Raw genomic sequence first — 26971 nt, forward strand, 5'->3', positions numbered from 1 at the left:
GGTAGAATTTTGATTTATGACAGATTAAATGCTCATATGCAAGTACTTCTCTCTAGAGTTCACGTAAGTAGGGCAATGAAATTCTATTTCTGTAAGATTTTTTTCATTTCTAGCTATGCAGATGACTTGTTTAGTCTAAAATTTAGAAAATATGTCTGGATATTATAATGAGAGCAGAAAATAAGGGCACATCACTATGGAACACGAAGGCAATTAAGTTTTTATTTGTAAAACACCAGAGGAGCTGGATTGCTGTTACTATGTGTTTTTTGTCCCCACTGTTTTGGTAATATTTAATTTAGAATCAGGGAATCATAGAATCACAAAGGTTAGTAAAGACCTACAAGATAATAGAATCCAACATTTCACCATTTCACCATTTCCTCTAAACCATGTCTCACAGAATAACATCTGAACGTTTCATGAACACCTCTAGGGACGGTAACTCTACCACCTCCCTGGACAATCTGTTCCAGTGCCTGACCACTCTCAGAGAAGAAGTGTGTCCTTAATGTCCAACCCAAATCTCCCCTGGTGCAACTTGAGGCCATTCCCCCCAGTCCTATTGCTAGTTACATGGGAGAAAAGGCTGACTCCCACCTCACCACAACCTCCCTTCAGGTTGTTGTAGAGAGCGATAAGGTCTCAACCTTCCTCTTCTCCTCTTTAAACAATCTCATCTCCCTTAGCCACTCCTTATAAGGCCTATGTTCCAGACTCCTCACCAGCTTCATTGCCCTTCTCTGAACACATTACAGGACCTCGACATCTTTTTTTTGTAGTGAGGCCAAAACTGAACACAGTACTCCTGTTGTGGCCTCACCAGTGCAGAGTACAGAGGGACAATCACTTCCCTGCTTCTGCTAGCAATGCTATTTCTGATTCAAGTTAGGAAGACATTGACCCGCTTGGCCACCCAGGCGCACTGCTGGATCGTGTTCAGCTGAGTGTCAACTAATACCCCCAGGCCCATTTTCCCTATTCAGTCTTCCAGCCAATCTTCCTCTAGTCAAATAAAGTTACTAGAGCTGGTTGCATAGGATTGTGTCCAGCTGGGTTTTGAATGGAGACTTCATGGTCTGTGTTGGTAATCTGCTCCAGTGTTTTAACACTCTCACAGTATAAAAGCTTTTTGCTTGTGTTCAGATGGATTTCCCTTCCAGTTAGTATGTGTCTCTTTGTCCTGTCACTATGCACCACTGAGAACAATCTGAAGGACCTGGGGGCAGTATCCAAAAATGGCAGTGCTCATACAATTCAACTAAATGAGGACTAAGCAAAGCCAACCAGAACACTGACAAATCTTTCTCAGCTGCTTCCCTTGAAAAGTATCAGAAGGCCAGCCACTTCAAGGGTTTGTATAGCTTCCCTCTAAGAAACCTGCATCTTCTGCTCCCATTTCTTCTCTGACATGCCTATTCCCCATCCAGGCAGTATGGAGCATAGACACGAAGAGCAAGAGGTCATGATCACAGGGTCATGATTTCTTTGAGATTACAGAGACATGGTGGGACAGCTCACATGACTGGAATGCTGTCATGGATGGCTATGTACTTGGCTAACAAAGTTACAAAGCCAGCTGCCCAGCTGAAGTGCCTCTACATTAAAGCACGCAGCTTGGGAAAAACACAAAAGGAGTGGAAAGTCATGGTGAAGTTGCTGTCAGCAAAACCTGGTGTGATCATTCTCATGATTGGAATGTGGCTATTAATGACTACAAAGTGATCAGAAGGGACAAACTAGGAAGAAGTGGAGGAATAGACTGTGAAGAGCTGTCCCTGAAGAACAGACATGAGCAAGTCACAAACCTATTGGTGAGAGTTGAAGAGGCAACAAAGGGAACTTTGTGGTTGGTGTCAACGACAGGCCACTTGATTAAATGAAATCTGTTGATGAAGCCATCTTCCTCCAGCTACAGGAGGCATCACAATTACAGGCTCTTTTCCTAGTGGGAGACTTCAACCACTCTGATATCTGCTGGAAAAGTAGTGGCAAGCTGTAGGCAATCCAGGAGGCTCCTGGAGTGTATCAAGGATAATTTCTGATCCAGGCAACAGGCAGCCCCGCCAGGGTGGATGCAGTGCTAGTGCTGTTGGTCACCAGGTGACCACAAGTGAACTGATTTTTGTCATTAGGATGGGAGGCTGCCTGGGCTGTAGTGATCACACAATGGTGGAGTTCCCACTTCTAAAAGATATTGAACATGAAGAGTAAAATCAGGAAGCTTAATTTTAGGAAATCCAAATTCCATCTCTTCAGAGAGGTATTCAACAAAACCACCTAGGAATCTGTCCTTCAGGAGAAGGAAGAGGAGCGGCACTAGCAGATCTTTAAGAAAGCTTTCCCTTGGGCACAAGAACTCTCCATTCTTAGATGTAGGAAGTCAGGAAAGGAAGACAAGAGACTATCATGGTTCAACCAGAAGCTGCTGATCAAACTGGAGAGCAAGAAGAAAATGCGCAAGAATTGGAAGCAAAGACAGGTAACCTGTGAGGAGTATAGGGATGCTAGTACCTGTACAGGAGACCCAGTTTTTCAGAAAAATGGCAAAATGTACATTGTCAGATCCCTATAGATGTGATCAGCAAAAAAACTGCTGTGTCTCCATGAACCATCAGAAAGAAAACACAAGCTTCCTTGAGTGTTGAGAGTTTTTGGAGAATGCGTATTCCAAATTATAGTCTGATTATAAGTCCTCTCTGCCAAGGAGAGGAACTATTTCAAATAGTTCCCTGGGCAACAACTTGTCTTTGAACAACTTAAACAGGAGATAGTTCTTTCAGTAGCCCTTGAGCCCTGGGCAGGACACCTGAGGTCAACCTCTATGGTTTTGGAGTTAGAGATACAGCAGATTTGAGGCTAGCTATGATCCAATTGGAAAAGCGATATTGGCAACATTTTAAGGGGTTTTTGCAGCTTTAGAAGTGGCTTGTAATGAAGCAGAGCTCCAAGAATACCAAGAGGTATTCTGAGTGCCAGTATTGGGCTGGATATTCAAAAGGAGGCTCCCTTTCACACATTATGTAACTGATGCAACATGGAGTATGTAGGTAACAGTGACCATACACTGAACTTGAATAGAAAATTCCAATCACCCAGAAAGCTTGGAATCGAGCAGAGTCTGGCCAAAGGACAGAGATTAAGGAATAACCACAGAAAAGGAAGAGACATTTACTATAGAGGACCCAGTATATAATAAACTACTGAAAAATGAGAAGCAATATGCCTTGTTCACTGATGGGTCCTGCCATATTGTGGGAAAGCATCAGAAGTGGAAAGTTGCTGCATGAAGCACTTCAAGAAAGATTACAGACACTGCCAAAAGAGATGAATGAAATCAAAGTGCAGAAAAGAAAGCCAGTCAGCCTTTCTTGCTGAACAAGAAATACAATCAGTGATCTTTGTCTATACTGACTTGTGGATGGTAACATAATAACTGGCAGTGCAAACTCATCCAAGCTGCAGTACTGTGGCAAGATGCTGCTGCCCAGGCGGAGAACTTGGTCATAAAAGTATGTCACATAGATGTTCACGTACACAAGAGTCAGGTCACTGAACACTGAACAACCAGCATATGGAACAGGCTGCTAGGATTGAAATAGCTGATGTGATACATAAAATGTAACATAATTTTACAGAAAATGTTTTGCAGTATTTTTTGTTAGCATGCATATAACTTCAAAAGGACATGTTGAGCCATCTACCTTTATAGCTGCATTTTAAACAGTGTAATAATTTCTTTCTATGGCGAAAAGGGTCAGTATTTGGTATCTTTGCTATGGTGGTGTTGGTGGTGGTTTTCCAGTACAAGTGTGTGACAGGAATCATAAGAAATTACAGTTTAACTTTCTGCTGATTTGTTTAAGTCTTCAAACATGGTCATGGTTTTCCATAGGATTTCCATACCATGACATCATTCAATAAACTGACAGATCTGGGACAGCTGTACAGTTCCCAGATTGCTTCTCATACCTGCTCCTTTGCACATGGTTTCAGGGAGGGAGGTACAAAGTGACACAGTAAAATAAGGGCATCCCCTTCTTCTTCCATAACACACTGTTCTTGCAGCACCGTTAGAAGTTCCCTTTCCCATTTGTTTGATTTATTACTCCTGATTCCTTTTATATTGTATTAGCTCACATTTATTTATCATTTTTAGTAAAATAGTTCACTCTTAATCAAGCAGCAACTCCTCCTTCTCACTTCTCTGCTGGCTGCTCATGAGGGAGAAGGATGGGAGGAGGGAACTAGGCCTGCCACACAATATAGATTGAACCCATGACAAAGCAAATTTTAGGTTTTGGTGCTGCAATGAGAATTTTATAGCAAAATATCTTTCTAAGAGAATTGACTGAATGCTTCTAAATGCATCTCAATTTTTTTTTTTTTTTTTTAGGCATATGGGAAACAATCTACTTTTTATTTTCTAAGACAAGTGCAAACAAAAGCTTTTCTCTCAGCGAATATAATATGTCTGAGAACACTTATTCTAAAAGTAATGCTTTATGAAAATGCATTTATTTAAGGATCTTAGTTGCCTTCCCATAAATAATGAATGTGATTTCTTTTCCTGACAGCCTTTCATGATCTTTTAGGTGTACTTTAGTTGCATACCTAGGTTTCACATTAGTAATTCTTAATAGATACTATAGATACACCAAATCATTTGAAGAGAATAAACCATGCTGAATCAGCCCAGAAAAATTTTCAAAATAATTAAATCTTTATCTTGCAAATAAAATATTTCTTAGAGTAGCAAAGAAATTTTGGGGAAAAGAGGGTTTAAAAACATGTTTTTTATCCTGTAGGATTAGAAATATGAAACAATTTAAAATGACAGTCTTATATCACAATGGGTCTCAGAATCTTCAACTGCAAGTCCAAAGTGAAAAAGAAAAGAACAGCCCATATTTGCCCCATATTTTAATTTGCTATTTACAGGTTTTCACAAAATATTTAAGGCAATGTCTTTTGAACTGCTCCATTCTTTCATAATAAATGTTAAAGTACTTGCAACAAAATTATTTTGGATTTTGTCATCCTTCAGTTCAGTGTAAACACTGGTAGACTATGATGAGATAATACATAGTAAGGCTGAATATGCATCTGGCAATCATTCAGTATATGGCTGTCTAATATACAAAAAGCTGATTTTGATCTACTTTACTGAGTTGGAAGAAGAAGACTAGTGAGTCATGTTCATAACATTTTAGATAATATATTAATTAGTATAGATATAGAGTTTTTAAATTGCCCTAACTGCATTTTAATAGATTGTGTTGCCATAGATCTATCCCTGTAAATACAGAGAAAGACCTTCTTAATTCAGCTTAGATACAAAAGTGATAAAAATTGAAAATTAGGTAACAGCTAAATACTGTTGATTTTTATTGCAATGAAAACTGAGTAATTTTACAACAGGGGGAAGGGCTTTTATGGCACAATACAGTACTTCTTACATTTTACTTCTGACTTGAAGCCTTTTTGACTTTTTGCCACTTACAGAGCGCAGTTTTCAGCTACTCCTTGCATATGTACAATGCAAATAAAGTTTTTACAATACACCTGTCTGGAAAAATAAAATGGGAATATGGAAGGGGGAATATGAGGAAAAACCGCTATTCATTTAAAGCTTTGAGTGTTCTACCAAGAAAAAAGAAACAACAATAAAAAAAAAAAGAAAAAAAAACACAACTGCTAGTGCATCTACAGATTCTGGAAGACATAGAAAAAGAAATAAACAACTTACCATCACATGAATACTTTCTCTAAAAGGCTATCCAGTTTCATGGACAAAGACTTCTCACAAACTCCATAAATTTTATTGCTATACTTTTTCATTTAGGCAAGGCCAAGATAGTGTGAACAGCATCTGTCTCTGTCAAATACTGTCCTGGTAAAAAAAAAATTAAAAAAAAGTCTCACATGATCTTCAGACTTTTATACCAAGATTAATATCCCTAATTCCTTTAGGGAAGTTTGCATCCCATCGCTTCTGCTTTGGAGAATAAAATGTCACTAAATAATTCTAAAATTTTGAGGTATAATTGCACTGCTGAAAATATTAAACCTATTTCAAATACTTTTAATGTAATCACAAAATAATTCTGTCCAAACATCCCAAATAAAAGCAGTAAGAACCTTTTATTCTTCTAGCTCCAAAGGCATTTGTAAACAGAATTATACTGCAGAATTAAGTGATTTAATCAAGCACATCTTTAATTCACATATCAGAAAATAGCAATGTTATCTCACTATTCTCAGTGGGCAATTAGTGACCCTCCTGAACAACACAACCCTTCTCTTTTCCCATTCTCTTCCTTCTCCCCCCAAAAACAGGAAATCAGAAAGTAAATAAGAACATTTTAATGACCTCAATCTACAATCATCTTCTGTCTTCATCTCAAATAAAAAATTCAGAGTGATTCTAGTTTCTCTTCACTGTAGTGAGCAAGTCTATCAGAATTTCTTTAGAGAAACAGAACTTCTTCGAAAGAGTTATATCCCTTTAAATGGAAGAAAATTGTTTATTAATCATTTCCTCTTCTTACTTTTAACTTTTATTTTCAGGTCCTTCAAAGAGACAGAGAGAAAGAGATTAGAAATTTTCTTAACTGTAACATACATTAGGAATACATGGAGATTCAAAGATCATAGATCATAAACACGAACGATCTTCCTTTCTTATTCTAGGTCTGTATTTGTCACCACTGATATTCAGCCATCATAATTACCAGAAAGGAGTTTGATCTCAGTTGCCTGTACAGTAACACTAACAGTTATGGTCCTGTGTGTTGACAGAGTTAAATGAGATTTTAAAAGTCATTATCTTGGTTTTAATATATCATATCTAAAATTTATTTGATGATAAATGAAGTACATGCTTAAACTAATAACTTTATAAAAATTACTTTTCCCCAGTCAAGACTACAAATAGCCTGCTTTGATTACATTGTTTACTATAGTTTTCTAAAGACATTTATTTCAACGACTTACGATACATTAGTTAATAATTGAATATTCACAATCACACGTTCTATAGATTTAGTAGAAATAATCAGGTTTCACCTCATGTTTATGCATGCTTATGAGGTATTAATGCCCTGTTCTATCACAACCTTATCTCAAAGGGTAAAGGGAGTTGCTAGATTTCCAGATAAATACTGGAAAGTTAAGTCATCATGAGATTTCATTTTTCAGCCCACTAAGGCACTGTGATTATCAAGAACTTTTTCACTAAACTTCTGTCTCATGGCAACTAGCAAGAGATCTGAAGGCTTAGAAGAGTAAGAATGATTATTAACCTACTGTCAGAGACAAACAAACAAACAAACACCTTTTTTCAACTACCACGTCAATATATTTAAATATTTATCTTCTGCATTTTCTCTCCTCCCCTTCTCTAATATTTTACTACTGTATCAACCAAGAAAATACTGAAGGAGAAACTGGGTCATATAACCAGGAAAGGAAAGGGCAGTCTTCTGGGCTCAAATTCCTATTTCTGATAATGTTTAAATTTCATGTTTGGATGTGTATAAGATGGGGAAATCCTGAATATGCACACTGACTGGAGGATGAGAATCCAGAAAGGACACCCATGTGAAGAGATCTGGGGCTTCTAGAAGACAGGAAGTTGAATATGAATCAACAGTGTGTCTTGGCTCCCAAAAAGACGAATTGTACACTGGGATACATCAGGCCCAGCGTTGCTAATTGGCTGATGGAAATGGTTGTCCTGCTTTACTGTGCAGTGGTGCAGACTCACCTAAAGTAGTATGTGCACTTTTGGGAGCCAGAATAACAGAAGGACATAGAACTAGTAGTGAGTGCACACAGGAGGGGTAAAAAGATGGTGAAGGATCTAGAGGGGATTGCATAAGGGGAGGAGGGCTGAGGACTCTTCATTTGTTCAGCTCAGAGGAAAGGAAACCAAGGAGAGGCCTCATGGCATCCTACAGGTCCTCATGAGAGGAACAGAGGGGCAGCACTGGGTTCTGCTTTCTGGAGACAGTGACAGGACCTGAGGAAATGATATGGAGCTGCATCAAGGGAGGGACAGGCTGGATTTTAAAAAAGTTTCTTCACCACAGAGTGGTCAGACACTGGAACATTCTCCATAGGGAAGTGGTCACATTCCTAAGCTACTGGAGTTCAGGATGCTGGACACTGCTCTCAGACATACAGTTTGAGTTTTGAGTGGTCCTGTATGGAGCCAGAGGTTGAACTTAGTGATTTTTGTGGGTCCCTTCCAACTCGGTATATTTCATTACTCTGTGATTCTCATTGCACTCTCATTTCTGACTCTCCAGTTATTGCTGTGAAAGCTGATTTCTAGGGATGGACATGCATGTAGAAGCTAGTAAATTCAAAGATCATAGAATCACTGAATCATAGAATCATAGGGTTTGGGTTGGAAGGGACCTTTAAGATCATCTGGTTCCAACCCTCCTGCTATAGCCAGGGACATCTCCCTCCAGACCAGGTTGCTGAAAGCCCCATCCAGTCTTATCTTGAATGCTTCCATGGAGGGGGCATCCATTGCCACACTGGGCAACAAGTTCCAGTGTCTCACCACACCCACAGTAAAGAATTTCTACCTGATATCTTCCAGTTTAAAATAATTTCGCCTTGTCCTGTCACCTACCAGTCCTATAAAAGGCTCCCTTCAGGGACTGGAATGCTGCTGAAAGGTCTCCTCGGAGCCTTCTCTTATCCAGGCTGAAGACCCCCAGCTGTCTCAGCCTCTCCTTGTAGGTGAAGTGCTCTAGCCCTCTGATCATCTTTATGGACCTCCTCCGAACCCTCTTCAGCAGCTCAATGTTCTTGTGCTGGGGGTGCCAGAAGTGGACACAGTACTCCAGTGGGGTCTCACAAGAGCAGAGTAGAGCGGCAGAACCACCTCCTTTGACATGTTGGTCATGCAACCCAGGATATGATTGCCTTTTGGGCTTGGCTTTGTTGATCTTCATGAGGTTGACATGAGCCCACTTCTCAAGCTTGTCCTGGTCTCTCTGGATGTCATCCCTTCCCTCTAACATGCTGACTGCACCACTCAGGTTGGTATTGTCATCTGCAAACTTGCAGAGGGTGAACTCAATCCCACTATCCATTTCTCCCGCAAAGATATTAAATAACACTGGTCCCAGCACTGATCCCTGAGGAGCTCCCCGGTTTCCACTTGGATATTGAGTCACTGACCACAACTCTGAATGCAACCATCCAGCCAATTCCTTATACAGTCCATCCACCAAATCCATCTTTTTCTGATTTGGCAACTGGGGTGTCACGCAGGAGAGTGTCAAGCGCTTTGCACAAGTCCAGGCAGATGACATCAATGCCAGCAGGGAGAGGGAGGTGATTGTCCCCCTCTACTCAGCCCTTGTGAGGCCCCATCTGGAATATTGTGCCCAGGCCTGGGGGTCCCAGCACAAGAAAGATGCAGAACTCTTGGAATAGGTCCAGAGAAGGATCAGAGGGCTGGAGCACCTCTCCTATGAAGAAAGATTGAGGGAACTGGGATTGTCTAGCTTGAAGAAGAGAAGGCTCCGGAGAGAGACCTCATTGTCACCTTTCAGTACTTGAAGGGAGCGTATAAACAGGAGGGGGAATAGCTGTTTATGAGGGTGGATAGTGATAGGACAAGGGTGAATGGTTTTAAACTAAGACAGAGGAAGTTTAGGTTAGATATTAGGATGTTTTTCATTCAGAGGGTGGTGGCATTCTGGAACAGGTTGCCCAAGGAGGTTGTGGATGCCCCATCCCTGGAGGCATTCAAAACCAGAGTGGATATGGCTCTGGGCAGCCTGATCTAGTGGTTGACAACCCTCCCTATTGCAGATGGGTTGAAACTGGATGATCTTTGTCTTTGAGGTCCTTTTCAGGACTCTGGCAATTCTACAATTCTATGATCTTTGCAGGCACAGAGGGAAAACTGTCTGGCCCGTAGTTCCCAGGATTTTCTTTTTTTATCTTCATGAAAATGGAGGTTATGATTCTCCTTTTCCATTCAGTGGTAACTTTAACAGACTGCTGTGACCTTTCAAATATGATGAATAGCAGCTTGGCAACTTCATTCTCTCTCAGAATCTGGACTTGTGCAACTTCGGGTTCTTTAGATGCTGTGAGGTATAGAATAAAGATCAGGGTTTCAAAAACTTAAGATAGTAAAAATTTTATTTCTGAATATCCTAATTGCAAAACAATTTAATTTGTATATTTAACAGAGTTTTGCAAGGCTCAGTATTTCTGTTCTGAATGACGCACTGTTTGTCTAAACTATTTTGTTCTGTATTTCCACTCACAGGGAAGTTCCTGTCCCTGCCACTGAGAGTTTTGTAAAGCCATTGTTAGAAGGAAAACACTGTCTTACCCATGGTATTTCTGATCATTATAATATGTGAAAGATGGGCTCCAAATAAAAGCTGTGTCATATCAAATCAGTAAGATAAAATATAGATTTAAATTTCATATAAATTTTATGGAAAAAAATATATTCCTTTCACTCCATCTTACATCTTACAACTACACTGAGCATGATATCTTCCACATTTGAGTGCATGACCAGTGTTTCACTACTTAAAGTCAACCTGTTACAAGTAACAAAATTGCACAGCTTTTTAATGTGTTGTAAATAACTATGCAAGCTACTAAGAAGGATGTGGGAGTGTCCTTTGTAAAAAACAAGAAAGATATGTGACTAAAACAGCTCCGTATGATTTTACTGGACTGCAGTGACAGCTTTGGTAAGATTATTGGTTGTTGTGTACATTTCAGGAAAACATGGGGTTGTACAATTTAAGATGGAAAGAAAGCTTTAAGAGTAAGAAACTGATAAAGAAAAGACAGAGAAAGAAATGTAATTACAGTAAATGAGTAACACGGCTGCAGAGACACAGTTTTTAGAGTTAGGTATTTTACACCATGAACTTTAGACTCTATACAGATAGATAGAACCCATGAACTAGAACAAGTATCATGTTTCTGAATTTTTTGTGCAAAAGAAGATAGGATTAGAGACTGGGCCAGATATTTGTGACTTTTTGCTTCCAGTTTTAAGGTATCATGCTCACATTCTTTCTGTGCATATTCCAGATCAATGACATGAAGAAAACATATGCCTATACTAGCATAAATTTGTTTATAGCAGTTTCAGAGATAATTTCCTATGAAAAAATGCAACACATATGGCATTAGGTTATGGATCAGAGGTCTTATGCTGTATTTATCAAAATTCTGAGGAGAAAATGTGCACAAGTGCTACATCTGTGCTTCTAAAATTGTTCCAGGTATGGAAAATGTTCCTCACTAAGGTATAAAAGATAATAGATTAATTTTGAAAAACTGTTTACACTTTGCTTTAAGAATGTATCATCTAGATCATATATGACCTTAGTGAAATGCACTATACAATTATTTTCCCTTAGATTTTGTAGTTGAGACTGTTTTTGCAGGGTGACATTCTCTATCCTTCTTTATTTCCAGCCATGATTTTTGCAATCATGATTTGGTATTAGACTAGAGTGGAACAGGTCTTAAGAAGTTGAATAAAAATTCAATCCAATACTGCTTTTTCTTGAAGCATACCTGATTTATGAATACAAGCAAAAGAAATATATAAATGTATGGGGCTGCTGAATCACAGCCAGAACCTCTGATTGATCACCTGAGGCGAGCAATGAGTCAGCCACGGGAGCACAGGTGAATTGCCTTCACCTGTGCTGCAGGAAGGGGTGGAGCCTGGCTCCACCTCTTCTAGACCCATTTAAGAGCTGACTGCCGGGGGGAAGGATCTCTTCTGGAGATCCACTCTACTGGAGTTTCCCTTGTGAGCCCAGGATAGGGTGAGTGTCTTTATTTTCCTACTCCAATATAATAATTACATCAGCCAAGCTCCTGGATATACTATAACATCTGTATATTCACTGATTGTACAATTGGTGAGCCAGGCAGGCCAAATCTACTTTATATCATGGCTTTTTTGTAGAATTTCTATAAATGGGTCAAGGGGGAGAACACCATTCACCTAGATAGTATGATCCCTGGGCAGATCCCAGGGTTTCTGGGATCTCCTTATTATCAATTAGTGACCTTAATTGAGAAATGAGGCCCCCTAAGTACTTTGTGGAATATTTGCTCAGTACACATAACAGAATACTTTCAGGGACTAGGCAGAGACATCCTAACCACAAAAGAAAGGCAATTAGCTGCATTCACAGTGGCATGGCCACTGTTAAATGCCTTAAATTAAGCTGAGACAAGATCAGATACCTTAGAAAATGAAAATCAGCTATTAAAAGCTTGTATTAACAAATTGGAACAGGAACTTAATGTATTAACAGGGAAAAAAAAAAAAACAAAACAATTTGCAGTCTCTAGGTCAGATCTGTAGAATTTCAATAGATGATAGTCATACCTCTGAAGTAGCGTACCTGGTTGAACAGGAAAGCAGGAATTCTAAGTCAGATCTAGAGGGTCCACTTATGGCAGACTCCCTGGAGTCCTGTCCTATTATAACTCAAAAAACAAAGAAAGTACAAGATAGACTGATAGGGGTGCCCCCTGACCAACGGCCCCTTACTGAAAAACATTTACATGTAATGGCTAGGCCATATACTCCAACTGAATTAATGGACATGGTGCAGCGATTTAGGCAGAGGCCAAGAAAGAGTGTACCTGCATGGTTGCTTAAGTTATGGGATTCAGGGGCGGAAAGTGTCAATGGCTAATGGGCCAGAAGCAGCAAAGCTGGCCACCATAATGGTAAATCCTGCTGTCAGGCAGAGACTAGACGCTGCTGTCCAGTATACCAATGAAAACCATTCAATAATAGATTGGTTAATGGCAGAATGCTGGATGGTCTAGCCAGATAAAACAGACATTCCATTAAACACAGGACTATGGTCCTCCATGGAGGACCTTCAAAATTTCATTCGTGAATTAGGCATGAGAGAAGTGATTTATGAAGACTCATTTGATAGCCCAGATATGATCAGGTTCTTGGCAGGTATGAGAGATTTAATCTTACAACAGGCCCCTTCCCAGCTATACGGGACCTTAGTTTCTATATTAAACCCTCTGGTGACCTTGGAAGCCATGGTTCAACAGGCTGCCCAGATAGTAGCTGATCTGGGGGAGACGGAGCGTCTGCAGACTAGGCGCAATATCAAAGTGGTAAAAGAAGCAGAGGTGCTCCCAGTAGTTAAAACCAAGAGGTCACCTATGCGAAACTCTCCATCAGGGCCCGTAAGGGTCTCACAAAAACAAATGTTTAATGACCTTATTCAGGCTGGGGTCCAATTCGCTAAGATTGACTGCCAGTCCAATCATATCCTCCTTCAGCTGAGACAGCTGAAGGACAACCAGAGATTCCAGAAGTACCCTAAGAAACAAATGGTAAGAGTTATAGGAACAGCACCGACGACGACATGGAATTTGGAGGATTTCAGCATTCCCAACAGAAAAAAAAAAAGTCCCCTCAGGTGCTTCGGGCTACAATGCCTGAACCACCTGAAGCAAAAGATCTGACTTTGGCCCTGTTGATGGCATGACAAGGGATGTCAGTCTCCCTAGGGCCTCCAGATGGGACTGGAGGCCCTGTGTAGAGTTAACAATATACTGGTCCCAGAAAAATGTCCAGAGAGTTATGGCACTAGTTGATAGTGGAGCAGAAACATCAATTATTTATGGAGATCCAAACAAATTTCATGGAAACAGAGATGATTGGTGGTTTTGGGGGACAAACTATTCCTGTCACTGAAACATGGTTAAAATTGGGGGTTGGGTGTCTATAATAGGTATCTATTGCCCCAGTACAGGAATACATCTTGGGCATAGATATATTCTATTGCCTTCCTAATGGACACATTGAGTAGGGAGATAAAAACCTATCATTGTGTCCTAGATTTAGCAAATGCGTTCTTCAGTATCCTAATTACTGAGGAATCGCAAGATCAGTTTGTGTTTATGTGGGGAAGCAGGGTGTGGACCTTTCAGGTCCTGCTACAGGGGTACGTGCATTCATCAACGTATTGTCAAAATCTAGTGGTGCGTGACCTGGCTGATAGGAAAAAAAACTGATAATGTTAACTTCTATCACTATATTGATGATCTCCTGCTGACATCCGACTCACTGGAGGCAGTAGGGCAGGCAGTGGATTCATTAACCACCTATTTACAACAGAGGATGGGCTATAAATGCCCAAAAGGTGCAAGGTCCGGGCCTGTCTGTAAAATTCCTGGGGGTGGTTTGGTCAGGAAAGACCAAAGTACTACCCAGTGCTGTCATCGATAAGGTTCAGGCGTTCCCAGTCCCTACAACATCGAAGCAGCTGCAAGAGTTTCTAGATGTATTAGGTTATTGGTGTTCTTTTATACCGCACCTAGCACAGCTGCTAAGACCACTGAATAGACTCACAAAAAAGGGGCAGCTATGGGACTGGGGGAAAAACAGAATAGGATGCTTTCCAACAGGCAAAACTGGCAGTTAAACAAGCCCAGGCATTGGATATATTTGATCCTACCCTCCCAGCCGAATTAGATGTTCATATCACTCAAGATGGCTTTGGTTGGGGCCTGTGGCAACGCCATAGTTCTGTTCGGACCCCCATTGGTTTCTGGTCTCAGGTTTGGCACGGAGCAGAAGAAAGATACAATATGATTGAAAAACAGTTATTGGCTGCCTATTTGGGCATTACAGGCAGTAGAGCCAATAACTCTGAAGTTATGGCTGAAGTTATAGTCAAGACCACTCTGCTGATTCAGGGGTGGTAAAAGATCTGACCCACCTTCCTAAGACAGGGGTGGCCCAAGCACAAACAGTGGCACGATGGGTTGCTTATCTTAGGCAAAGGAGTAGTCTGTCTTCATCCCCTTTGAAAGAAGAACTTCAGAAGATCCTAGGCCGAGTAACGTATCACAGTGGTGCACCGGAAGAAATACTGGTCGCTCCACCGCAGAAGAGTACTGTTCAGGAGGGAAAATACCCTATCCCTGAAGATGCCTGGTACACAGATGGATCCAGCAAGGGCAACCCGAGCGAGTGGAGAGCAATAGCATACCATCCTTCCACTGAGATAATCTGGTTTGATGAGTGGGATGGTCAGAGCAGCCAATGGGCAGAACTGCGAGCTGTGTGGATGGTTATAACTAAGGAATCCGGTGATGGTATCCTGAATATCTGTACAGGTAGTTGGGCTGTGTACTGAGGGCTCACTTTGTGGATTGCACAGTGGGCTACCCAAGAACGGACTGTCCATGCCCAGCCAATCTGGGGCAAGGACATGTGGTTATATGCAAGCCAGGCATATACCATCAAGGCACTCACTAAACTGATGTCTGCCTATGGGACACCTCAAGTCATCGAGAGCAACCAAGGGACTCATTTTACTGGTGCACTGATACAGCGCTGGGCAGAAGAAAATAACATCGAATGGTGATTCTACCTGCCATATCATCCAATGGGGGCAGGCTTCATCAAACATTATAACGGTATTCTTAAGGCTGCCTTGAAGACAGACTCCCAGTCCCTGCAGGGGTGGACAAAGAGACTGTATGAAAGCTTGTGGGACCTGAATGAAAGACCCCGAGATGGCAGACCCGGCGCCCTGAGAATGTTGCAGACAATGTGGGCCACCCTGCTTAGGATCCAAATTATGGACACTGATCATCAGATAAGAACCCAGATTGGTAATGAAAATAACTTTCTGCTCCCTGCCCCTGAGAATTTAGATCCTGGCACCCATAGAATAAAATGGTCTTGGAAGGTGCAGGTAGGACCCCGGTAGTGTGGCCTACTTGCACCTTGGGGGAGATTGTTGGAGATGGAGGCTCAGTAGTCCCTCCAGTAATAGGTACATGGCCTACTGATATTGTGGTAAACACTCTGATTTTCATTGTGAAAGGGATTCCCATCATGTCCCTATGGCAGATCAGGACACCTCCTTTGGTGCCTGATATTATTATGCAGCAGCAGACATCCAGCCAGAAGGTGTGGTATAGGTGGCCAGGACGTGCCCCTGTACAAGTGGAATTGTTGACCCAGGATAGAAATATGGCCTGTATCTCGCCCTGGAGGGCAGACCTTCCCCTCTTGGTACCTCTGAAACATCTGTATTTCTCCCCGTGAGTCTTTGAGCCTTTAGGATCACCATAAGGAATGAAATGCCTTCAAAGAGTTCCAGTGTTACTGTCAGATCACGTGCAACACCCAGTGATGGTCTACATGGGACTGATGGAACATAGGACGGACTGGCACCTCACGACCGCATGCCTCCAATAACATCTTTGAGCACTGGCCAATAAATAATATGAATGTCCGGTCGTCACTCGTCTTGAATTGTACCAACATGTGTGGCGATGTATCGGATCTCTGTAATAGAAAAGCTCACCCTTTACTCAACTTGATTATTGGTTCATGCTGTGAAGGGGTGGAGTGTATGGGGACTGCTGAATCACAGCCTGAACCTTTGATTGATCACCTGAGGTGAGCAATGAGTCAGCCATGGGAGCACAGGTGAAGGCAAATCACCTGTGCTGCCTGAAGCCAGGCTCCACCTCTCCTAGACCCATTTAAGAGCTGACTGCCAGTGGGGAAGGATCTCTTCTGGAGATTTGTGGTTCAGGTGGGCAGTGGTGAAATTGCTCAGAGCAGCCTACGAACAATGAAAAAAGATTTCAGGGGTTTAGAACATTCAAGGGGTTTAGTTCAAGGAGCGGAAGCTCAAGTGATCTTCTGCTCTATACCTTCAGGGGCAATAAGGAACAGTGAGTGGGACCAGAAAGCAAGAGCAATGAGTAATTGGCTCAGAGGCTGATGTCGAAGTGGAAACTTTGGGTTCTTTGATCATGGGGCAGTTTACTTGGCCCCTGGCCTGTTGTCTGTCTGTGGAACCCACCTTTCTCAAAGGGGGCAATGAATACTAGCACAGGAGCTAGCGGGGCTTATTGAAAGAGCTTTAAACTAACTACAAAGGGGGAAGGGGACAAAACAGGCCTCTCAAGAGATGAGCCTAGGAGAACGTTGCTTGAGCTGGGGGTGAGGCAGATGACTCAACTGAAGTGCATCTATATCAATGCACGCAGCATGAGCAACAAGCAGGAAGAGTTTGAAGCGATTGTGAGTCAGGCTAATTATGACCTTGTTGCTATCACGGAAACATGGTGGGAACAATCCCATGAATGGAGTGCAGAGATAGATGGCTACAAGCTCTTCAGAAGGGATAGACGAGGCAAGAAGGGTGGTTGTGTGGCCCTTTATATTAAGAACTGCTTCGATGCTGAAGAGCTTGCAGTTGGAAATGATAGAGTTTCTGTGGGTAAGGATCAGGGGGAAGGCCTGTAAGGGTGACATTTTGGTGGGGGTCTGTTATAGACCACCTAATCAGGATGAAGAGTTGGATGAGGCATTCTATGAGCAGCTTGCAGAAGTCGTGCGATCGCCAGCGCTTGTTCTCACGGGAGACTTCAACTTCCCTGATATATGTTGGAAATATAATACAGCACAGAGGAAGCAGTCCAGGAGGTTTCTAGACTGCTGGAAGATAGCTTCCTTATGCAACTGGTAGGAGAGCCTACCAGGGGTGGTGCCCTGCTAGTCCTGGTTCTCGCTAACAGAGAAGGGAGAAGTGAAGCTTGGGGACCGTCTTGGGCAGAGCAACCTTGGAACTGTAGAATTCTCTATTCTTGGAGATGTAAAAAGAGTGACCAGTAAAAGGACTTTCTTCAGCTTCCAGAGGGCGGACTTTGACCTGTTCAGGGCGTTTGTTGCGCAGGTCCCTTGGGAGTCGCTTCTCAAGGGCAAAGGGGTCCAGGAAGCCTGGACGCTCCTCAAGATGGAAATCTTAAAGGTGCAAGAACAGGCTGTCCCTGAGTATGGTAAGGCGAGCTGTAGGGGAAGATGACCAGTGTGGATGAGATGGGAACTATTGTTGAGACTCAGGGAGAAAAAGAGAGTCTATGTCCTCTGGAAAAAGCAGCAGGTTACTTGGAGGGGATTACAAGGGAGTAGCTAAGGTATGCAGGGAGAAAGTTAGGAAGGCAAAAGCCCAACTTGAAATCAGATTGGCCTCTGCAGTAAAAGACAATAAAAAATCCTTTTATAAATATATCAACAGCAAAAGAAGAACCAAGAGTATTTCTCATCCTATACTTGATGCAGCAGAAAATGTGGCCACTGAGGACAAGGAGAAGGCTGAGGTCCTCAATGCCTTCTTTACAACTGCCTTTAATAGCCAGACCAGTTATTCACTGGGCATTTTATGCCCTGGAAGTGTGGGACCCTACTCAGAATATATCCCCAGAGATTTAGGTCGAGACAGTCAGAGAGCTTCTCCTCCATCTGGACTGTCACAAGTCCATGGGACCGGATGGACTACACCCTTGGGTGCTGAGAGAGCTGGCGATGGTGATTGCTGAGCCCCTCTCGGCCATCTATGAGCGCTCCTGGTTAACTGGAGAGGTTCCAGAGGATTGGAGGCTTGCTCATGTGACTCCCATCTTCAAGAAGGGCTGTAAGGAGGATCCGAGGAACTTTAGACCTGTTAGCCTGACCTCAATACTGGGGAACGTAATGGAGCAAATCATCTTGGGTGAGATCGCAAGGCATGTGCGTGGTGTCCAGGGGATCCGGCCCAGCCAGCACAGCTTCATGAAGGGCAGGTCATGCTTGACCAACCTCATCTCCTTCTATGACTGGGTGACCAGTCTGTTGGATGAGGGAAGGGCTGTTGATATCCCCATTCTTGAGATCCGGTACGCCAGCGGCTAGCAATTTCCCCTCCTTCCGGCCACTGCAACACTGACACCAATATGAGGATGTAGCAGATGGCATTTATTGCAACTAAACAGCGACTTATATGTCCTAGTGCCTTCTCTAGGCCCCTTCTATGTCCTTCAAGCGTGCATCATGATTTGTGAAACAGAAGTCCTATCGTGTCACATCTCAATACCTTGTTATTGCCTACAGAGCAGGGGAGGTCCTAGCGCATCACATCCCAATGACTTGCTAACGCCTACTACAACATCTCCCCCATCCCATGCTCGGTAAAGCCTTGCCCCGTTACAGCGTGTTATTTGCTTGCTGCCTAATAGCTCTAGCGTAGGTTATACAGAGGGTGATACACTACATTCTTAGGTAATTCAAGCCGGGCTATTTGTCTTAGTATACGCCAGACTTTCACATATAGTATAATTACAAGCACCAAACATATTTATGTTAGGATTAATAAGAGCACAACCAAATACAGTATGGAGTTTAACACCCCTCTCGCTGTTGGTGACCATCCAAGAAGCATCTCCCACCAATGGTGTTCTCCATCCTTCTTCACCCTTTCTAGGACACGAAGTATCTCTCCCACATCATGGTGAACAGTGATCAAGGTTTTCCGTCCATTGTCTCAAACGCATTTTAGCTGCTGGTACAGCTCTTCATGTTGCAACAATTTCCTTACCAAAGCAAGGTTCAGTCCAATTGGGGTGGATAATACATCTTGAATCAGCGTGTAATTAAACTGCAGGAACTGATGTGATATAACCAGAACTGTGTAGTTAAAGTCACATCCTACAATACTAGTAAAGTTGCAAACACAGAGATTTGAGTGATTACTGGTACCTACAGCAATATCATCTATGAGTATGGAATTACAAGAGGTCCTCATACAAATACACCCTTTTCCAATGTATATAAGCACTGTTTCAAGTGCCTCATTGGGATGAATTTCAAAATGGCAAATGTTCTGTTCAGTATCAAGACAAGTGTCTCGAGCCTTAAGAGTATTACTCTCACAAACGAATCCTCGCTGCTCCCGTACAGCACATGAGCTAACATCAATGGTTTGCCGTTTTTCTTCATTTTGAAGAGCCCACACTCAATGTTCTATTGGATAAAGTATGACCCCATCATGGTTCAGTCCCAATGCAATGATCGGGTATATCGTATATACTGAAGCACTTTGTATCATCAGGACAAAAGCGGTGGCATAGCTAGTAACAGGATCATAAGTGAAGTTAACTAAGTGCCACCAAGACTGAAATTTCCTTTCAAATTCATCTGCATTATCTCAAATCACGTTCTGAATCTCTGTAGGCAGAATCCAGTCTTCAGGCACCTCCCCCATTCTCCAAGACCTCTCAAAGATGACAGAAAGCGGTTCAGCAATCACCTCCGCCAGCTCCCTCAGCACCCATGGATGCATCCCATCAGGTCCCATGGATTTATGAACATTAGTGTTGCCTAGTTGCTCTCGGACTGCCTCTTCCCTGACTAGAGGGAAGTCTTCCATTTCCTGTAAGGGCTGTAAGGAGGATCCGGGGAACTTTAGACCTGTTAGCCTGACCTCAATACTGGGGAAAGTAATGGAGCAAATCATCTTGGGTGAGATCGCAAGGCATGTGCGTGGCGTCCAGGGGATCTGGCCCAGCCAGCACGGGTTCATGAAGGGCAAGTCATGCTTGACCAACCTCATCTCATTCTATGACTGGGTGACCAATCTGGTGGATGAGGGAAGGGCTGTTGATGTAGCCTACCTGGACTTCAGCAAAGCCTTTGACATGGTCTCTCACAGGCTTCTGCTGGGGAAACTGGCTGCCTGTGGTCTGGACGGGTATACACTTCTTTGGATAAGGAACTGGCTACAGGGCCATGCCCAATGGGTAGTGGTTAATGGAGTCAAGTCCAGCTGGCGACCCGTTATGAGTGGTGTCCCCCAGGGGTCAGTACCTGACCCATCTTGTTTAATATATTTATTGATGACTTAGATGAGGGGATTGAGTGCACCCTCAGTATGTTTGCAGATGACACCAAGTTGGGAGGTGGTGTGAATCTGCCTGAGGGTAGGGAGACCCTACAGAGGGATCCAGATAAGTTGGTTTGCTGGGCTGAGATGAATAGGATGAGGTTCAACAAGGCAAAATGTCAGGTCCTGCACTTTGGCCGTAATAACCCCAAGCACGTTATAGGCTTGGGGATGAGTGGCTAGATGATTGTGAAGAAGAAAGAGACCTGGGGTTGCTGGTTGATGCTTGGCTGAACAGGAGCCAACTGTGTGCCCGGGTGGCCAAGAGGGCCAACGGCATCCTGGCCTGCATTAGAAATAGTGTGGCCAGCAGGAGCAGGGAGGTGATCATCCCCCTCTACTCAGCACTGATGAGGCCGCAGCTCGAGTATTGTGTTCAGTTTTGGGCCCCTTGCTACAGGAGCGTGTCCAGAGAAGGGCAACGAAACTGATGAGGGGTCTGGAGCACAAATCTTATGAGGAGTGGCTGAGGCAGCTGGGATTGTTTTGTCTGGAGAAAAGGAGGCTCAGGGGAGACCTCATTGCACTCTACAACTTCCTGAAGGGAAGCTGGGGTGAAAAGGGGTTTGGCTTCTTCTCCCAGGCAACGGACAGGACCTTGGAAAACGGCCACTAGTTGTATCAAAGGAGGATTAGGTTAGACATAAGGAAAAACTTTTTCTTTCAGAGAGTAGTCAGGCATTGGAATGGCCTGCCCAGGGAGGTTGTTGATTCACCATCCCTGGAAGTGTTCAAGAGGCGTCTGGACAAGGAGCTGCGAGATAAGGTTTAGTAGCTTGTGGTAGCAGTGGTAATGAGGAGACGGTTGGACTAGATGATCTGATAGGTCTTTTCCAACCTTGTGATTCTATGATTCTATGATTCTATGAATTATATGTCAAAATACAAGACAAAGAAGTGGAAAAATCCTAAAGCAGCAGCCAATAAAGAGAACAACTGAGATTCAACAACAGTATGTTTAACTGTTATCAAAGAGGATCAGGAAATTTCAGTGTGACTTTCCAGCCACAGCTATAAAAATTATAAACATTATTACAAAAATAGAAGTAAAATAGAATAAAATAAAATAAATTTCTCTGATATAGTTTCAAACTGGAATCAGAAGCTTCCACTTAGCATCTCCGTATAGAATAAATCATTTCTTCTTTCATCTTGTTAATAGTACTAGAAGTTGAACCAGATCCTCCACAGATGAATAATAATCAGAAATGGGCAAAAATCATTTCTAACATCATACTTCTGTCATTGATTTTAGGAACAGAATATTTGGCCCTTTAAATCAGGATATGAACAGTAATGTTTTCTGAGATATCTATACTGTTTGTTTGTTTTAACTAGAACTTTCAATTTATCTTTCCCTTCCTTATCTTTTTGCCTTTAGACACCTATACATCTGTGGTAATGGATGTAAGATTAACTACACGTTCTCCAGATTTCACAGAGAGATTATGAAGACTCTAGCCTTCCCCTTGACATCAAAATTTTTCTGTCCTCCTAAATGTAGTACAGCTGAGCAGGAGGTGTTCCCCATACAAATCTAATTATTTCTGATTTAGTCAGAGACAATATCTGTCAGAAACATGATGGCAGCACTGGCAAACTCTATAGAAGAACCTCAGTTACACCAATGAAACGAAGTGGTCTGTAAATCGCAGGTGATCTTAATCGATTAGTTTCTCAATGAATTCATTTGACTTATCATTTGTAAAAATCTTTCCATGACATATAAGAGAACTAATATTGGCAGTGTGGAGGCAGTTTCAAGTCTCTGGATCCTCTCTCCAAATTCTTGATGACTTACAAGTTATAGATTTGCCATCCTCAAAAGTGCCGCAAGTGCCAAAATTCTATGCATTTAAAATTATTCTTGATATCTCTTCAATTAAAGAAGATGAAGCAAGCTGCTGTTTAGAATAGCTAAATTATATTGACATATAATAATAACTAACAAGCTTGAAGGGAAACATTGCTTTGTCAGTGACAAAATAATCTGCTTTATCAAATTAAAAAGTTATTTTTTTATAAAAGAAATATCACACAATTCTGTAAAACTGTTTGCTAATATGGGATTTTATATGCTAGTATGAGATTTTTATGTTTTACCATTAAATAATCTTTATCATCATCATCATCATCATAGAAATTTCAACTCAGTTTAGATTTTTTTTTTCAAAGGTGTATTATAATTAATGCTTACCTGTATAAAATTTTGTATGCTGTTTACAGCTTAGGCAATTACTAAGACAAAAAGCATACTGGTATCCTTTAAATGTTTAATAGTTAAAAATTTGAAAATGCATTTTGCCCCAAGAACCTGGAATTATTTATGTAGGTATCTGAAACAACCAAAAATGAAAAGTTCATACTATTTCATGCTAGTTATGTTAAAATTTTATAAAACAAAGACAAAAATTAATCATCAATCAAGTAAATAAACAGAAGGTTTTGAGAGCAGCTCTTTATTTTACGATTTTACTCTTTCATTTTGTTCTTCCGCTTGCAGTGACATACATCTGAAATTATTTATCTGTAACGTACTTATAATGTGTTAATAAGAGTAATGTAGTTGAGCTGTATGAAAAAAAATAATTAGACACATCTGCTGATTCCTACATGTTGAAGCTGTCATGTATTTGATAAGCTTACAATGTCTATGTTCTTTGAATATCTAGGTGACTTCCCTTCGGCTATTATGAGAAAATGAATATTTCAGAATTTTACCTACAAAACTTTACAGTACTTTATTATGCATTCACTGATGATTACTTCAATTTTTTTTATGGCATTTTTGCAGCTTATAGTCCTCCCGTCCTTTGCTATTCTTTAAAATTTTTGATAAACAGCTTCTACTGTTCACTGACACTGACATGCTGTCCTAGTTTTAGCTGGGATTGAGCTAATTCGCTTCACAGTGTCTCAAGGGATGTCATGTTCTGGCTATATTGATAAATCTCTGATGTTTTAATTGTTACTGAGCAGCGTTGCACAGAACTAAGGACATTTCAACAACTTCTACTCTCTCAAGTGGTGAGACCATGAGGGCACAAGGAGCTGGGAGGAGACAGAAACAGCTAACCTAAACTGGCCAAAGTGATATTCCATACCATAGGATATCATGCAAAAAAATATAAAACTAGGAAGAGTTGGGCTGTGGGCAGGGAACATCTGCTGCTTGAGGACAAGGTAGGTTGGTGGATGGTGAGCAGTTTTGTTGTGCATCACTTGTTTTGTAAATACATATTATTATTTTTACTATTAGTTTTACTTTTATTTTCTGTCTTACAAATATCCTTTCTTTCAACACATAAGTTCTACTTTGTCTATTTTTTCCCCCGTTCTCTCCTCAAATGCTATTGGAAAGGGGGAGTGAGTGAATTAGGGGATAGTTGCCTCCTAGGTTAAATAACAGCCCTTGTGGTTCCTAACGTGAAGTATGAAGGGTTGAAATAATTACAGGTCTGGCTAGAGCATGTTAAAATAAAATTGTTGTGGTATAATAGTTTAATAGCTGCTGGGCACAATGTTGGTCTTTTCAATCACAATGTGGTTTTATTTGCTTTCAAAGTTTTTCTCTTAATTCCTTTCTTCTTGTGTAAGTCGTATCTTAATGTTGACCTGAGATTCATTAATGGTTTTGCCAGTTCGCACAGAGCATGCACTCAAGTTACATTGACCATGGATTTAATGTGGTAAGTAAGTTGGTCTAAGGGTAATGTCTCATAAAGGTTAGGGGCTGATCTTCTGGAAAAGAGTTCTGCAGTGAAGGTCCTGGTTGTCCTGGTGGATGACAGGTTGAACATGTGTCACGTGTGCCCAGGAAGGCCAATGGTATCCTGGGTGTATTAAAAAGACTATGGCCAGCAGGTTGAAGGGAGCAGTCCTCCCCCTCTATTCTGCTCTGATGAGGACACAAAGGGAGTACTGGGTCCAGATTTGGACTCCTCAGTTCAAGAAAGACAGGGAACTTCTAGAGAGAGGCCAGCAGAGGACTACACAGATGATTAGGAACATGGAACATCTTTCTTAAGCGAACACACTGAGAGACCTGTAACTCTTCAGATTGGAGAAGAGACAACTGAGATAGGATCTTATCAGTGCTTATAAATATTCAATAGGCAGGAGTGAAGTGTCTGGGGCCAGGCTCTTCTTGGTAGTGTCAGAAACAGAACAAAGGGCAAAAGGCACAAACTTGAATGTGGGAACTTATATACTTTAACAGTGACAGAGCCCTGGAACAAGCTGCTCAGACAGTCTGTGGAGTCTCCTCTGGAGATCTTCTGGAGACCTGGGTGTTTTCCTCTGTAAGCTGTTCTAGGGAACTTTCTTTAGCATGGGGATTAGACTAGATGATCTTTAGAGTTCCTTTGCAGCTCCTGTGATTCTGTGATTTGGTAATCTGTCTATGAGAGACTTAGGATTGTTCATCCTGGAGAAAAAGTGGTTCTGAGAAGACCATACAGAGGAGTTAGAATGCAACAAGAAGTCCTATAGAAATGATGAGGAGGTACTCTTTTTCAGGTAGTATTGTGATAGGACAAAGAATAATTGCTTTGAATTAAAAAAAGATAGATTTAGATTAGATATAAGGAAACATTTTTCACAAGGAGAGTGATGAGGCACTGGAAAAGGTTGTCAAGACAAGTTATGAATGCCCCTTCCTTGAAGTTGTTCAAAACCAGGTTGAACAAAACTTTGGGCAATCTGATCTGGTGGAAGTTGTTCCTGGTCAGGGCAGAGGAGTTGTAATTGTATGATCTTTAAAGTCCCTTCCAACCCAAACCATTCACTGATTCTATAAATAAAATCAGATGCATTTTATGGTAGCCTTATATGAAATATCTCTTAGCCTAGCCAAAGTATGCATTCAGTTGCCTATGTATTCTGTACAGGTACAGAACTTAAAGGAAAGCATTAACTTTCCCAGACATCTGTTTTAGGCTGGACAACAGTGTGGGACATGCCACTGCACTAAACAGTGTAAACAGCACTAAATCTGTTTAGGTAGTATTTCAGATAGGTAACTGAATCACCTTATAGAGTTTCTTCTGTATTTTTTTAATATCAGCAAATATGCTGATAATACTTTTTTTTTGCTGTTTACTTATTTACTTATGATTAATATAAAATGCACAGACTAAAAATGAACATCACTTACCTCTATAGGCTAAGTTGTCAAAGATGTGAACAGATTGCACTGTAACAATAACAGAAGATATTTGTAATACCATTAATTATGCTGTTAACAGTAATGATGTCAAACAGGAAAGTCTCCGTTTACTACTTTAAAGATTGTGTTTTATGCTTTATTTGAACTCATCTGGAGAATCTCTCTGAATTGAACAGTGGTGTTTTTAACCACTAAATAATTACAGAAGTGGGAAAGGATGTTGAAGTAAACCTGATTAAAAAAAAAAAGGTGAAAATCACTCTACAGTAATAGCCATAAGAAAGCAAAAGACCTTAATGATAAGGTTTTATTAACACTGGTTAATTTTTTATAATTAACTTAATTACAGAGTCATTGAATAATTTACATTGGAAGTGATCCTTGGAGGTCAAATCCTTTACTTAAATACGGGGATGCTATGAAAGAGCAGTGTGGGTTGTATCCCATCCAGCTTGATTATCATCCAGAGTGCAAGTTCTCTTTGTTCTTGCTCCAATAATTGATTACTGTCATAGGGAAAATGTATTTCCTCATATCTGATCAGAATTTATCTCACTGTAACTTTGGTTGCCTCTTCGTTCGCTCCTATTTTCTGTTAGAAGAGATTTATAGTTCCCTGACTACACTCCTGCTAGATATTTTTGGTACAGCAATAAAATCCCTCATTAACTTCTCTCCTTAAAACTGTGGGCCTGAATTCTTGGATCCTCAATGGATTTTTCCCTGTATATCATTATCATTATATTTTTTGTACACAGGAACTCAGATGTATTCCATAAGAACTAGGAGTTCAGTCATCTAAAACCTTTGAACTTTTGTGATCTTCTGCTACTGTAAACAGTTGTGGAATGGACAAAGAAGAAATTTGTCTTCAAATTATTAAGCTATTACAGTTACATGTGTGAATGTCTACAATTATGAATGAATGTATGATTATGATTAAATACATAGGTTGCACTGAAATAATGTTTTTTATTTAATTACGTGGAAACTACTAAAGGTACGAAGAGCA

The 26971-nt window shown here is 41.3% G+C and overlaps 2 pseudogenes; one reads left to right on the forward strand and one right to left on the reverse strand.

Annotated features, from left to right (window-relative positions):
* LOC146542229 (uncharacterized) overlaps positions 1-26971 on the forward strand; it is a 417733-nt pseudogene that overhangs the window by 13216 nt on the left and 377546 nt on the right.
* LOC146542231 (uncharacterized) lies at positions 19209-20114 on the reverse strand (annotated as a pseudogene).

This window comes from Meleagris gallopavo, chromosome Z (genome assembly GCF_905368555.1).
Source record: "Meleagris gallopavo chromosome Z, MGAL_WU_HG_1.1, whole genome shotgun sequence".
NCBI classification, from domain to species: domain Eukaryota; kingdom Metazoa; phylum Chordata; class Aves; order Galliformes; family Phasianidae; genus Meleagris; species Meleagris gallopavo.